General features: G+C 41.2%; 1 long non-coding RNA gene across 1 annotated transcript; it reads right to left on the reverse strand.

Moving 5' to 3' along the window:
* Positions 1-755: 755 nt before the first annotated feature.
* LOC147753091 (uncharacterized) lies at positions 756-12445 on the reverse strand. Its single transcript, XR_015312233.1, has 3 exons — positions 12271-12445; positions 1849-2035; positions 756-1443 (listed from the first exon to the last, which is right to left on the reverse strand). It is a non-coding gene; the product is annotated as an uncharacterized LOC147753091 (long non-coding RNA).
* Between the last annotated feature and the right edge of the window lie 440 nt (positions 12446-12885).

A 12885-nucleotide genomic window follows, 5' to 3' on the forward strand; every position in this document is an offset into this window, starting at 1 on the left:
TTCTTTCTTTGCTCAACTAGTAAAACTACTGTAACGCTGATTTTATAAATGTCCATAAATTCTACATTGCTGCAGCTGCGATTCGAATAAACATGAATTTCTAAACAAATAACAGATTTGGGCTTTGCTTTTATGTTCGAACTGCCGGACGCATGAAGTATGGTCGAAACTTTTTTTGCGGGAAGCAGCCACACAGAAGAGGCAATGTTATGGGCCCTCGCAAGGAAACGAGGCGCTTCCAGCAAACATGCAAAAGGGGTGTCGCCAGTAATAGTTAAACAGGAAATAGCTATTTGCTGCGTCCTTTTTTTAGTTGTGATGCTAACTCGTGCAGTAGATAATGAAGACCTTAACAGGAAATGCGCTGAAATAGGGGCAAGGAAGGCTTGATGGCAACCAAATATGGCTTGCAGTACGCTATAACATATACTTGATTTACCCTTGTGTCGTTGGTAAAGTTTTTAAGTACATTTTCATTCTCTAAGATATTTTTCGCATTACCGTTATATGGTTCAAATTTGACGTATAGACTTTTAAATATGATAAACGAAATTATGCTTTGTTATAAGATTGTCAAGAATAACACAGGCTAGTGGTTTCTAGCGGAAACTACACGCTGATATAAAACGGGAAAACAATATAGTGTTTCTTTATAGAATATTAAATGCCCTGAGCAGTTTTTTTAAATGGTTAACTATACCTCGTTGACGTTCAGCGGCGTTACCTCCAATTTCAGCCATGGAGTTTTATGCTACACTAACTATATGTATCTTTGGCACATTAGGAAATTGTAAATTGTGAATGATAAACTAAAAAAAAAAACACGTTACAATATAAATGCACATAATTGGTAAATTAGCTTGTTAATGATACTAGGCTTGCTCTATTACAGTTGTTATGTATGAATAGGGTAAGATCGTACACTGATATGCTGATATTGTACTTAAAACTTTGCCGTTTTCAGAGACTATTCATATATATTCACATAAAACGAAAAAGGTTAAATGTCATCGGACCGTTGCACATGCCCAGGCCCAAATCCCAAAGTATAAGCTAGGAAAGTTGGTATATATTGCTTCGTATCGTGCTGCGGTCACTTGTCATGGACGCTTATTCAGGGTTCGGCAGATGTCCATGAACGACTTGACAGACAGGAAGGTAAGTGGAGCTCCAAACTCTCCAGGTGTGTCCAGAAGCGGTAGACCAATGGATCGGAGCAACAGTAGAACATGATCAAGAACGGGTGTCGGCTGAAAGGGGACAATTTCGTGCTTGATTGATAGAGCGATAGATAATCTGGTGACATCATCATTTGTCCAGATGAATTGAAGGACAGTGCAACAGAGCATCGTGAGTGACGCGAACAACCGTTCGCCCGTGTAGGGCATTGCGCATGCTGCAGCAGTGACGGCGATAAAGACGGTAAAAGATGCACCGACTACTCTGAACGACCAAAATAAGATAATGTTAGGTATCACTAAACAATGTTCGGTCTTTCTTACGTATATAGCCCAACCTATTACAATTTACAAGATTTGAAAGGCTGCCGAATCACTATCTCCAATTGGTGAGTACGAGCATAAACATTGCCTGTCAGCATTTAAGGCAGCATGATAAGCGCATACTCGCATACAACAAGGATTTTCTTAAGATTAATTGTATAGTCATAAGAATTAGTGCTAGAGCTGAGGAGGTGCTCATTTCTTTAACTAGAAAGTTCCACGTATTTTGTTCGTTGTATCTGCAAGCCGCTATGGTTGCATTGAAACGCCACCTATTGTTTCTCCTTCTACAAGCACGTTATAGTTAATCTTACAATGGTCGGAACTCTTCTGCTATTATGCATACCTCGCTTTTTATTAGAGCAGTGTCAGTCTAGCTCTAGAGTCTGTGTTAACGATACTGTCTTCATAATGACGAAATATTTTTCCTGAGCTCAATCTTTTTTGAGAAAAAGATATTTCCGGATCTCGTTTCGTTCCATTCCCTCCGTTTCCGCCTTAGGGGTTTTGACGTTGCTCAGATCAGCTATTACCTGATGATCAGCTCGTAAATCCCTGTTAATCACATCTGTTTTTGCACTATTCTTCAAAAAACACTTCATGTTTTTTTCGATAAGAGGGGTATAACTAATGTGATGGTGATTCACTTTTAAGCGCCTAATATACATTGTGATTACGTGCACAGGCCAAAGAGTATTTGAAAGCAACTGTACATACAAGGCCAAATCGGAAAGAGGTTGAATTTCCAGTATCTGTAGATCTGCGCTCACAGGTGGGCGTTGATGTGAAGAGCACAAAATTGCGTAATAATTTTACCTCGATATAGAATTCTGCATTGTGTTGCTTTTCTAAATACTTGTTTGGAAAGCTATGTAACATTGGAACATATTCATTTTAATAGCAGGTCTTAGGAAGGATCTCGCCACCAACAAATATAATAGCCTACAATAAAGTTATACGAGAACTAACGTTGAGGTAAAAGGGGGTAAGTCGGAGAGACGGACAGACCCTTTGTAGGAGATGCTAGGAAGTATTAAAAATCGATTATCGAGCTCTCGTCCCCTGCTTTATTTAAAGGAATCCTTTGAACAGGGTGTACCAATGGAAAAATTTATTAACGAATTTACCAACGTATTGTCAAATGCCAGGCAATAAATTGCCAATTCAAGTATCTTCGGGGCCCGTAATAGTGGCCGTACATTGAAAGTGTTTCGGACTAAGTTAACGGAGGGAGTGGAATCGAGTTCTGTATAACGCAACTACCCAGTTCTTTAGGCGCGCTGAGTGTCTCTGCTATGAAAACGCCGTGCGATACCAGTGCGAAATAGCCTTTACCAACGTGACAGCTCGGTTAATTATACTAACATTTACGTTAGAGGAAAAACACTGTAAAATGGAGAACCTTATTTAGAAGTACATTGTGATTTCACGTTATATGTTCATTCATTTCAATCGTAATATGGAAGCATGCTGAATCAGATGTTTCATCAATCAGATGTTTTGTTCTGCTGCATTGAGTCAAAGTATTATAGGTCCTGCCGTTATATCTGAAGCCTTAGCAAACGAACGTGTTAGCAACATAACTAGTTTATTACAGTTGTATACTGAATAGCTACTACAAGTCCAGTTTCACATATTGAAATTTAACGAATCTTCGTTTCACTCTAAAATCTAAGTCAATGTGACAAGCTGGGCCTATTTTTCACATTGTCACCTTTGCCGTGAACTGGTTGAACTAGATGCTCTTCCTCGATGTTGAGTTCGTATTGGCCCAGACGTAGCCAATAGTATTAGGCAATAAATTTATATTTCATTTATTTAGTTCCGTTCCATACTGTCAAACTTTCTCGATATTTGGCCATATACGAGTGTACCATGCGTATGGTAGCATGAGGACAGACGTCTATCGGCTTGTTCCTGTGCGCGTTGACTTGCTTTAGTTCGCCGGCAGCGAACCGTTAAGTTGGCCGTTAAGTAACCGAAACATTGGAACCGTTCGTTTGCAGGATGTTTTCGCGATATAAATGATCGTTGACTCCGAAAGGGAAAGCCAGAAAGGTCAATCAAGAGACCTTTTCATCATACGTTTATTAAATTGGTTTCCGAATAAAAGCAGCACGCAACCATTACTAGCGGGGACATTTTCATCAACAACGCACAATGACGCGCTATGGCGCTGTTTTGCGTCATTGTGCGTTCTAATAGAAGTCGCAGTTCATGTACAGGACTTGGCAGCCCTTGTCGTATGTTCTAGGTACTCTTATTTTTCTCCCCTTTTGATCCCGTTATAATGTCATATGCATTATGAACGCTCGTCAATAAGCTAACTGATCTGCCGGTGCCTGCGTTTCTTTATGATTTTACATTACCTGCCATCTTGACGCCCCGTTGTTTTTTTCTCTATCGATGGTTGTCGGCTGAGTAATTTGCGATTCTACCGCAGAATCCATGTGAGGCTAGGCCAAAGGCGCGGCCTGCTACCTAAATATTTTCGTAAGTTCCCGCATGTTTGCGTATTAAATTATATTATGTTACTACACCTACCATAGTTGTGCAAAAAAAACTCAAATCAGTTTTGACGCGGGCCGTTTGTAATTATATCATTTGCTATTGAAACCAATATCGGCCTGGTTATTACCTTAACATACCTGGTATAATTACGCAAAGGGTTCAAGCTAACAAGTACTGAAATTTTTGAGACGTTGAATTTTTCTTGATTGAATCAGGAGGATTACGGATAGGGTTTAGCCATATATTCTGTGTTTACGGAGCCGGTAATAGGTCTAATTAGAGCCCGCTGTATAAAAGTAGCTTAGCTGTATTACTATCCTATCTATCCTATTAGCTACAGCTAGATGTCAGCAAATGTTCTTTTTCACGATGATCTTTTACGTGAGTGCTCATGCGCATGTTTCTCAATACAATACAATACGATGAGGAGAAGCAAGAGACCCTATGAACGTAGTCTTGCTCTAGGTCAGATCGACATTTCGCTCAGTAAATATTACGGGGGTGTTAGTAACGCACGACGATTTACGCCGTTCGGTATACGCATTTTACTAGTGAACTTTTTGAAAATAGGCTGCTTTCATGCTCTAAGTCATCGTATATCGATACCTTTTTAATGGTTTATCTTCACTGCGTCATCGGCCCAGCAATGTTATATTATTTGATTTTCATCGTATAAACTACAATCTACATAGCATATATGTACGATAGATGAGCAATATCTGTGAAATGTCCCTAGAACGTAAACCCCTATAGTGTTTCTTGATATCATGCAATGTTTTCTTTTATGTTTAAAATATCTTTCACTCCGTGGACACACATGCATGGCGTAAATTAAGAGTGCACCGTAATTACGATAGCGATCTGGGCGAAGAATAGTTAAAAGTTATTTAAATTTCCATGTCTGGCTAAACTTAGTTGTCATAAGTCTTCAGCAAAATCAAACACTTCGACTGCGGTATTTTCGATCAGCGTGCGTCGAACATCATGCTGATGATCTTTGGTGTTATCTCCTTTCGGGATTCCATTAGTTGTGTGTGTACTCCATTTCTTGGTAATCCGACAAGCAAGTCCGGAAGAAGCTTTCTTTGCAGCTTTCAGCGTCCACCTCCAGTCCCATCTTTCCAATAGGTTCCGGTGTCACCGGTTCGCTGGGGCTGCCAATGAATGCAATCCCTATGATGAGCTTTGGGACGATCGACGGTTCATCCGCGCGGCGCAGCGTCTGCGCAGTGTTGAGCCCGCCGTCACAGAGAAGACCAAGCAGCGGACAGCTCAGCTCAGCTCGCCGACCAGCTTACGGCAGCAAGGATCTCTAGGAGATTCACCCTCCTTTTCTTGTGACATTCTCGAGATAGGATGCGCTACCCGGGACGGCGGCTGCGAAAGGAGAAAGTCCCCTGCCATCGATCGGCTTCTTTTTGCTCGCTCATTGAAGCAAGAGAGTAGGGAGAGAACGTTCGGGAGAATCCACTGAGAGGAAGGGACGGTGATCCAGACTGAAGAAAGGACGGGGCTACGATTACTACGCGAGAGTGGACACATGTCCCATTGCTCTCGCTCCTCCGCTAATGATTAACATGGCCGAGCCAGACAAATCCGAACTCAGCTTGTAGGATAGTGTAGCTGACTGTGCTTAGGCTAGAGGCCGAGCATGTTCCGTGTCATACGTCAAACCCTTACAGTTGCTGAAGCTAGAGCTATGGCTGCTGCCGTCTGTGTATATGATATACGTGGAATGGTGTCCGGGTGTCACGAAGCTCCGACGTCACTGGAGATCTTTGATGCCGGGGCTGTCTGTTTGCAAGGATGGCAAGAGGAGGCTTCATTGAGAGAGGAAGCACAGCTAACAGAGAAACGAAGTGTAGGGTGTAATGGGTGAACATAGACAGGTTCTACCATGTACGGGACGCGTCACAAACATCGAGGGCGCTCAGCGTCAATCACGATGAGAGGGCAAAGATGCGAGAGCTGGCTACTTTGCCTCGTTGGCGCAACGCTACGTATTAGTGATCTTACCGCACTCTTCATATTCTGACATAGTGGGATAGCCCTAACGTCAGTCGCTGCCAACCAGCCCACAGAACGTGCAGTACGACGAGACAATGGTCTTGGGGCTTTCCAGCATTTCCTATGCAAAAAGAACCTGTATAAATATGAATTGGATTGCATTAATTGCTAAATCTGCTAGGAAATCGGCTCTTTGCCTTAGCGAGCATATACGTAGAACGTCGGCTGTAATAAACGTTACCATTGCCACAAAAAGGAACGTCGACAAGGCGATTTAATAGTTGCTGTCTGCTTGTAAACCTTAAAAACATACGTGGCATATGTGATAGAAACTTGAGGTACGCGCAGTTATTATATAGCTGGATATCCCTATCTACTCTATTGTATCATTTCTGATTTTTTTTTCGAAAATTAGTGCCAGTTTAATTTCTTTAAATCCTTCAAAAAAAAACAGAATCGGGTAACATGATTGATGTTCAGATGTTCTCCTGATCTTGTCAGGACGCTAAATCGGCTTTCATCACTCGAGAGACATCCAGCCGTTTTTTTGATGTGTTGCTAGAAAGGTTTTTTCGCATTACTAGAGTATAATATTAGATAGCTTTGTGATGTACTACATGAAAGATGTCGCGGTACCATTTTCTATAAAACTTCACATTTGCAGTTTCCAGCTATATCAGAACAGTTTTATAACGAGGAAAAGCCGCATCAATAAATCTCCTCTTACTGAAACACAAAGTATAAGCAAAACGCTACTTCAAATCCAAACAGCAATTTTAGTATCGGTGAGTAATAATAAAAGCTGGGTTTTACTTTTGCTATACCCACATGGTCTACACTTAATCTCTAATACGTGTTCACCTGTCACCCGGTGGAAGAGAGCATGCTATTGTGGCGCGTTTTCTTTGGCTTTCAATTTCACAGTCACATAACAAATGGACACGCGTGGCCACGAGCAAATTTTCATGTAAATGTGCAAAACACATGTGCATGTGTATATTCGACAGCAAATAGCTGTCAAGCCAAAAAAGACTGGAGGAAAAGACTGTTGATTACGGAAAGCAGCTTTGTACGTTTCTATCCACTTCTTTGTGGACGAGCAGATTTGCAATCAAGGGCTTCGTCTCTCTGCTGGGAAACGTTCACTTCGTATATTTTCTTGTTCGTTGTACTTTGACAGCGTTTAACGAGAACGACCGCCCACGGGATAGAGGTGAACGAAGCGGAGCCATCAACCCAAGTGAGGAACGTCCGCTCGAATAAAAGTTATGGTTACGCATACGGAGAAAGCGCGATGCCCACCTCATTCACGCTTGCGTTCTCGCTCCCACGGAATGGATCGAACCCACTGAAAAAGTCGAAGTTTACCTGTACATGCCACAGCTACACAGTACGTTCAGTGCATTGGTTCATTGCGAAAAGCTGCACGATTCATTATCATATGACTTCGTGAAAATAAGGGCTTTCTCAAATTCGGGCGATACTACAAGGTCAATAAGTTTTGGTTATTGGAAAAAAGGAAACCCAGCTACTATAGCTCCGCTTCGTATTGCTAGGCTTGGTAGCGGCGACGTCGAAAATCCAACGGGGTTTCCTAAATCAGGAATCGAGGCCCATACGCATGAGGAACAATAAATGACCGTCAAATGCAGTGCATTAATTTTCTTATAGAACCATATCTGGATTAACAACTTACTTGACGAGTCCAGGGCAGGCTGGACGTTGGTCGAGTTTACCCAATAATAGACCTTGTAGTCTCTACCTCTGAGAAAGTTAATCCAAGGTTATCTTTCGTAGGCTAAACAGGTCCAATCTTGTCCTGAAGAAGGAATCTACTATCTAATTTCTTAAACTATTTCCCAAAAGAGGATATTGCTTGAATTTTGAGCTTCTGTCTGTAAGACGATACAAACTGATAAGAAATCCAATCTACACGTGTTCATCATATTCCATAGCCAGGCCTGAAGTAATAGGTATCGCGTTTAACAACCAACTATTGGAGACAAATACTATTTAGTTATCTTCATAGGCTTCCGCTTAATAATACATTGTATATATTGCATTCAGTTAAGCAGCTGATATACAAGAGCATGACGTGGTTGTTTATCCTCGAAGTAGAAAGGGTGGCAATGGTCATATGAGGACAGGTGCGTATTATGAATTGTGCGGTGCCAAAGTAAGGCGCAAAGCTAGATGACGGCGCCGCACATTATCAGCATTGCATTGGGATGCATCAAATAGATCAGGAGGCAACGCAGGACAAAGCTGACAACCTGTGAGAGCGGTGGCTCTTTCTTTGGCGATGACGGCGGCGGAGGCCGACAAGCAGCCGGGGACTTTATTGCCCCGATCACATTGTCCACCACCTTCACTACGGCCAAAGTGTGCTGCTGTGTGTAACTACGTTAAGGGCTTCTGCTTACTTTTTATTTTGTATTGCCAAGTACTCGTTTGCCTGCCCGGTCGGCTGGACGTTCCGCGAAAGCTACCCCAACTCCCCATGTGCACATTCCCATTCAATGTATCACATCTCGGCGTTCGAACGCTACCTGCATTCAACTTGGCCCTGATAGCGAGTCTGTGTCTTGAGACCGTTTCGTGTCCCAGTTTGCCGTATTCATACAGGCCTTAGCGGCAGCGGCAGCCCTTGCTATGGTATACGATCTGGAGGACTGCCATAAAACGATCCCCCGGACAGATCATATGGATAGCCTGCAGGAGGACCGGGAACGCCTCATTTGCCACCCAGCTCTCTCTTCCTTGGACGATATTTGTGTGTACCCGTTCCTGTGCTTTTCATGCACGAACCCGGGAACGAACGAGGGTAGGCTTCATGTAGCTGGACTAACATGGACCAACATATTGTCTCTTGTCCTTCCGTCTCGTTATGGATCGTTTGGAAGTAACAACAACAGTAGTGACAGAAGCATAGAAAAATAAAAACATTATACTTGTAATATAATTGTCGTTGCTTCACTTGAGGCATCATCGATTATGTTAAATCGTGGACGAATAAAAGATATTCGACCTAAAGCGCATTGAAAAATGAATAGCTATATTCATATATAGTAGTATTCACTATATATAGTAGCAGAAGCGTAGAAACTGCAATAAATATTGAAGGTCTGTAGATTTTGATAGCTTGTTGATTATACTTGTCTATATTTTGATAGGTTCTTGGGAATACACACAAACAGTTGTCCAATAGGTGCCAATCGCGCATATGACAGAAGCTAACGCGACTAGTTTATAATCGTATATCGGCAGTGGGAATACACATTGATACGGTCTTTTTCTACATACCTATTGAAAAAAAGGTGTCGATATTGGAGCTGTTGGATGTCGGATCCGTCGATACGTGGATCCGACAGGCAAGCGTAGACGTACTTTTGTGAGCGACTGCTAAAACAAGATGTACTTTACAAATACTGCTCGTTGGATCAGAACACGACTAATGGCAATTCGTTCGATTGAGGGTTCGCTATCGTCGACCGACTGCATAATGTAAAGAATTTTACATGATTGGAGTCGTGCATGCCGCACGTAACGAGAATAGGGTACAGATGCGCGTTCTATCGCAAAGTGTACCAGGAGTTGCGAAATAAAAGCTGTAAACAAACAACCGTAAGCTTCTCCAGCGGAAACGGTGTGAATGAGTCCCTCTTCTCAGGCGCATACATTGCAATAGTGCCTGCGAGATCCCCAAGAGTGGCCCGTAGAGACGGTCCTTTATGCAGCAAAGACGGGACTGAGATTCAGAGGATCAACAGCTTTGCGGCGTGTCATTCAAACATGACGGAAGGGGGCCAATCGAGCTTCATGCAAGAAATGACTTTGTCATAGAATTCGTACTTCAGCATGCATTAGCTAAGTTCGAACTAAAAAGACCTTCTTCGAAGCAAAATTTTGAAGACAACACCTTACTTTTTATCTTTAGTTTCTATTTTCAAGTTAAATCAGTGATTTGGTTCGTAACTTTATTCATTAGACACAGATTGGCTCCAAATGTACACTTGGTACTAAAGGATCCAGCTTAATAGCAATAACTCTTTCACAATGGAAATGTGTTGCACCGTTTATAAATGTAACTTTTGATTACCTAGCTGGCCTTAATCATCCTGTATCGAGGAAAGAACCCTGAGTGCTACGAGCTTGTGTGATAAACCGCTCTTATAGAAGCTGCTTTGCGCTATATTAAGCACTGCGACTGCGCAAAATTTGCATACAGAAGTAACGGGGTAACTTTATAATATAAAGACCTTCATCTCATTGAGGCCAGGAAAGGGTCTGCTACTTAGTACGGATATGAGATAGACTTTAAGGGTCACAGTAAAAAGTTGTTAATTCGATTTTAACATCTTGAAGACAAAACCATACCAATAAATAGTGCGTTGAGTTAAAAGAAACGCGAAACTATGCGTTATTATTCAGATTTTAGTTTTTGTTTCGTTTTTTAATTATTCTTTCCGAGAGGGATAGGTCACAGTGTTATTTCGAGAAGTTCGTCGTTACATACTACAACAAAACATCGCCCATACAAGCTTATTTAAAGTCTGACGGTTTCATAACACAAATCATAATATGACTTTTATCTATGGAATCAATTATGAGCTTAAATAAGCTCACGTATTTTCTGCACTGTATAATAAAACAGTCAAAATAATAAAAAAATAATAAATAAAATAATAATAAAAGAGTCAAAATGTATATATATATATATATATAAGTACGCGTATAAAATTCGTTTCGGTTAAGGTACTCTAGTAAAGATAACAGGAATTTTCTGCTAGAAATGTTCACCCTTTCTCTTAGGCTAGTATGAACACGGAAGTTTTGTGCTATTCCGACGTATACATATATTCGAGCGGGAGTCATGAATCATAAAATATTAGCCCACACTGCTCAAAGGCGGAGACGATAGACGGCTAACATTGGACGTAAAACGCAACTTGCTAGGAATTTATTGGCAGCGGACACTATCAACTTTCGAAAACCGAACCGAAATAACCGCGTCTCGCGTCTCGCTTTTCCAATTGCGCAAAGAATTTCCGAGATCGAGACGCTGCCGACCCTGTACTCTGTGATGGGCCCTCACCCAGATCTGGTGCACGGTACCATGTCGAACTCTAACCAATGCAAAGATACATAGCTGGTAGCGGGCCCTTTCACCGCTTGGTCTTTCTATATGGAGGAACTTTTAATGGAGTAGTACAGAGCCTGCTCGACCGTAGCTGCCAGTGTTCGCAAGGTCCGGAGCTTCCAAGCTGACCTTCAAATACGACACGCAACCTTTGTGGGGGGTCTTTGTATAAAATCAAACACCTTACACAAGTACAGCTCTCTGTGTAAATAAGAAAAGCGTGAGTGCGAGATTGGTATAGGGTCAACAGACGTACCCAACCAAGCGAAATCTAGGAAACAGTATCTTCCTATGGTTATCGATTGGCGAAGGATGAGACTAGAATAGAACAGTTATAACAGATTTGAATTAGTCTGACTGTTATTAAGTATGCCAATAGCTTCTTCGAGTAATTGGTTGTTTTTGTTTTCATTGTTTAGCTAAGACACTGCCATAAGTTACTACTAACTTCATAGAGGCAAATGTGTTTAAGAAAACCAGTGGGTCTAGTAATTTACCAGACCCTAAAGATGTGCTACTTACTCTACTTGCTAAACTACAATGCGTATTTAACTACTTACTCTTAAAAAACAAAAGAATATTTACTATATTGAATTTCTATTTGCTATATATTCTATTTGCTATATACACTACAAGTATATATGTAATAGAAATAAATGGAAATAAAGCAAGGCATAAACGTACCAGGATCTACAGCTAATCTACTACCCTGAAGAACATTTATACATTTTAAAAATTCATAAAAAAATGCGGAGTTTTCCTATGCCATGCCGCGCAGGCTAAATTCATTCAGGTTTATGTTAGCCTTACGGTTAGGAGACAGCTAAGTAGTACCGCGACGGTTGCATGCAGACTATTCTAGCCATTATTTCCTTCTCTAGTCAAATGGTTTGCACATTGTTGAAAATGATATGATGCAAATGCAGTAACCCATACAAGCTTCACTAACAAAGCATTTGTTGCCCTTCTAGGTCCAATGTACCCTTTTGTAGCCAATACCTTCGCCTCATCATGGTCTTCCTTTTGTATTTGCATCTATATAATTGATCATGTGGTGCGAACTGAATTCCACAGGCAGTTTTTAGTTCCTAACAAAAATATCTAAGTTACCTTCGACAAACTTATGGTCCTTAGCTTTTTCAATGGCGTGTAGCAGCATCTCCGCTAGGCGTAAACTAAACGGTAGTCGTTTCTCGCGGGTTACTTGGTGCCATCATTAAACTACATCAATCAATCTATCAATCACTTTTAGGTAGCAAAGCTTTTAATAAGAATTTCGTTATTTAAAGTAAACTGTTCTCTTTTCTATAATTCAATAGAGATTAGCAGCTTTAGTTTCCTGGATCTCATTGACGGCCTTTGTTTCACAAGCATGGTGTACTTTGCCAGCCTTTATTTTGTTAATGAAATAAACTCGCTGATTTTAATGCCATTACACCTTGCATATTTTTTTATGTAGTCAATTAGTCGTATGTATTTATTTATGTAGTCGAAGAACTTCCCCTCTTTTACAAGAGTTAAATCAAAAGTCTTTCAGACTTTGGCCGATCCTCAGCCTCAGCGAGCGCATCTTCCGCATAAAAGCCAAGAGCTGCTCGCGCTCGGTTCTGTAGTTATCAGACGTCTACACAATCCAGGCACAACAGATGTGGCACAATTATATCAGTTCTATTTTAGAGCAACTTTCAGTTCTGTAGTCCGGCCTAAAAAAAAGTCCGTTTAGAT

The sequence above is a fragment of the Varroa jacobsoni genome, unplaced genomic scaffold (genome assembly GCF_002532875.2).
Source record: "Varroa jacobsoni isolate VJ856 unplaced genomic scaffold, vjacob_1.0 scaffold_752, whole genome shotgun sequence".
Taxonomy (NCBI): domain Eukaryota; kingdom Metazoa; phylum Arthropoda; class Arachnida; order Mesostigmata; family Varroidae; genus Varroa; species Varroa jacobsoni.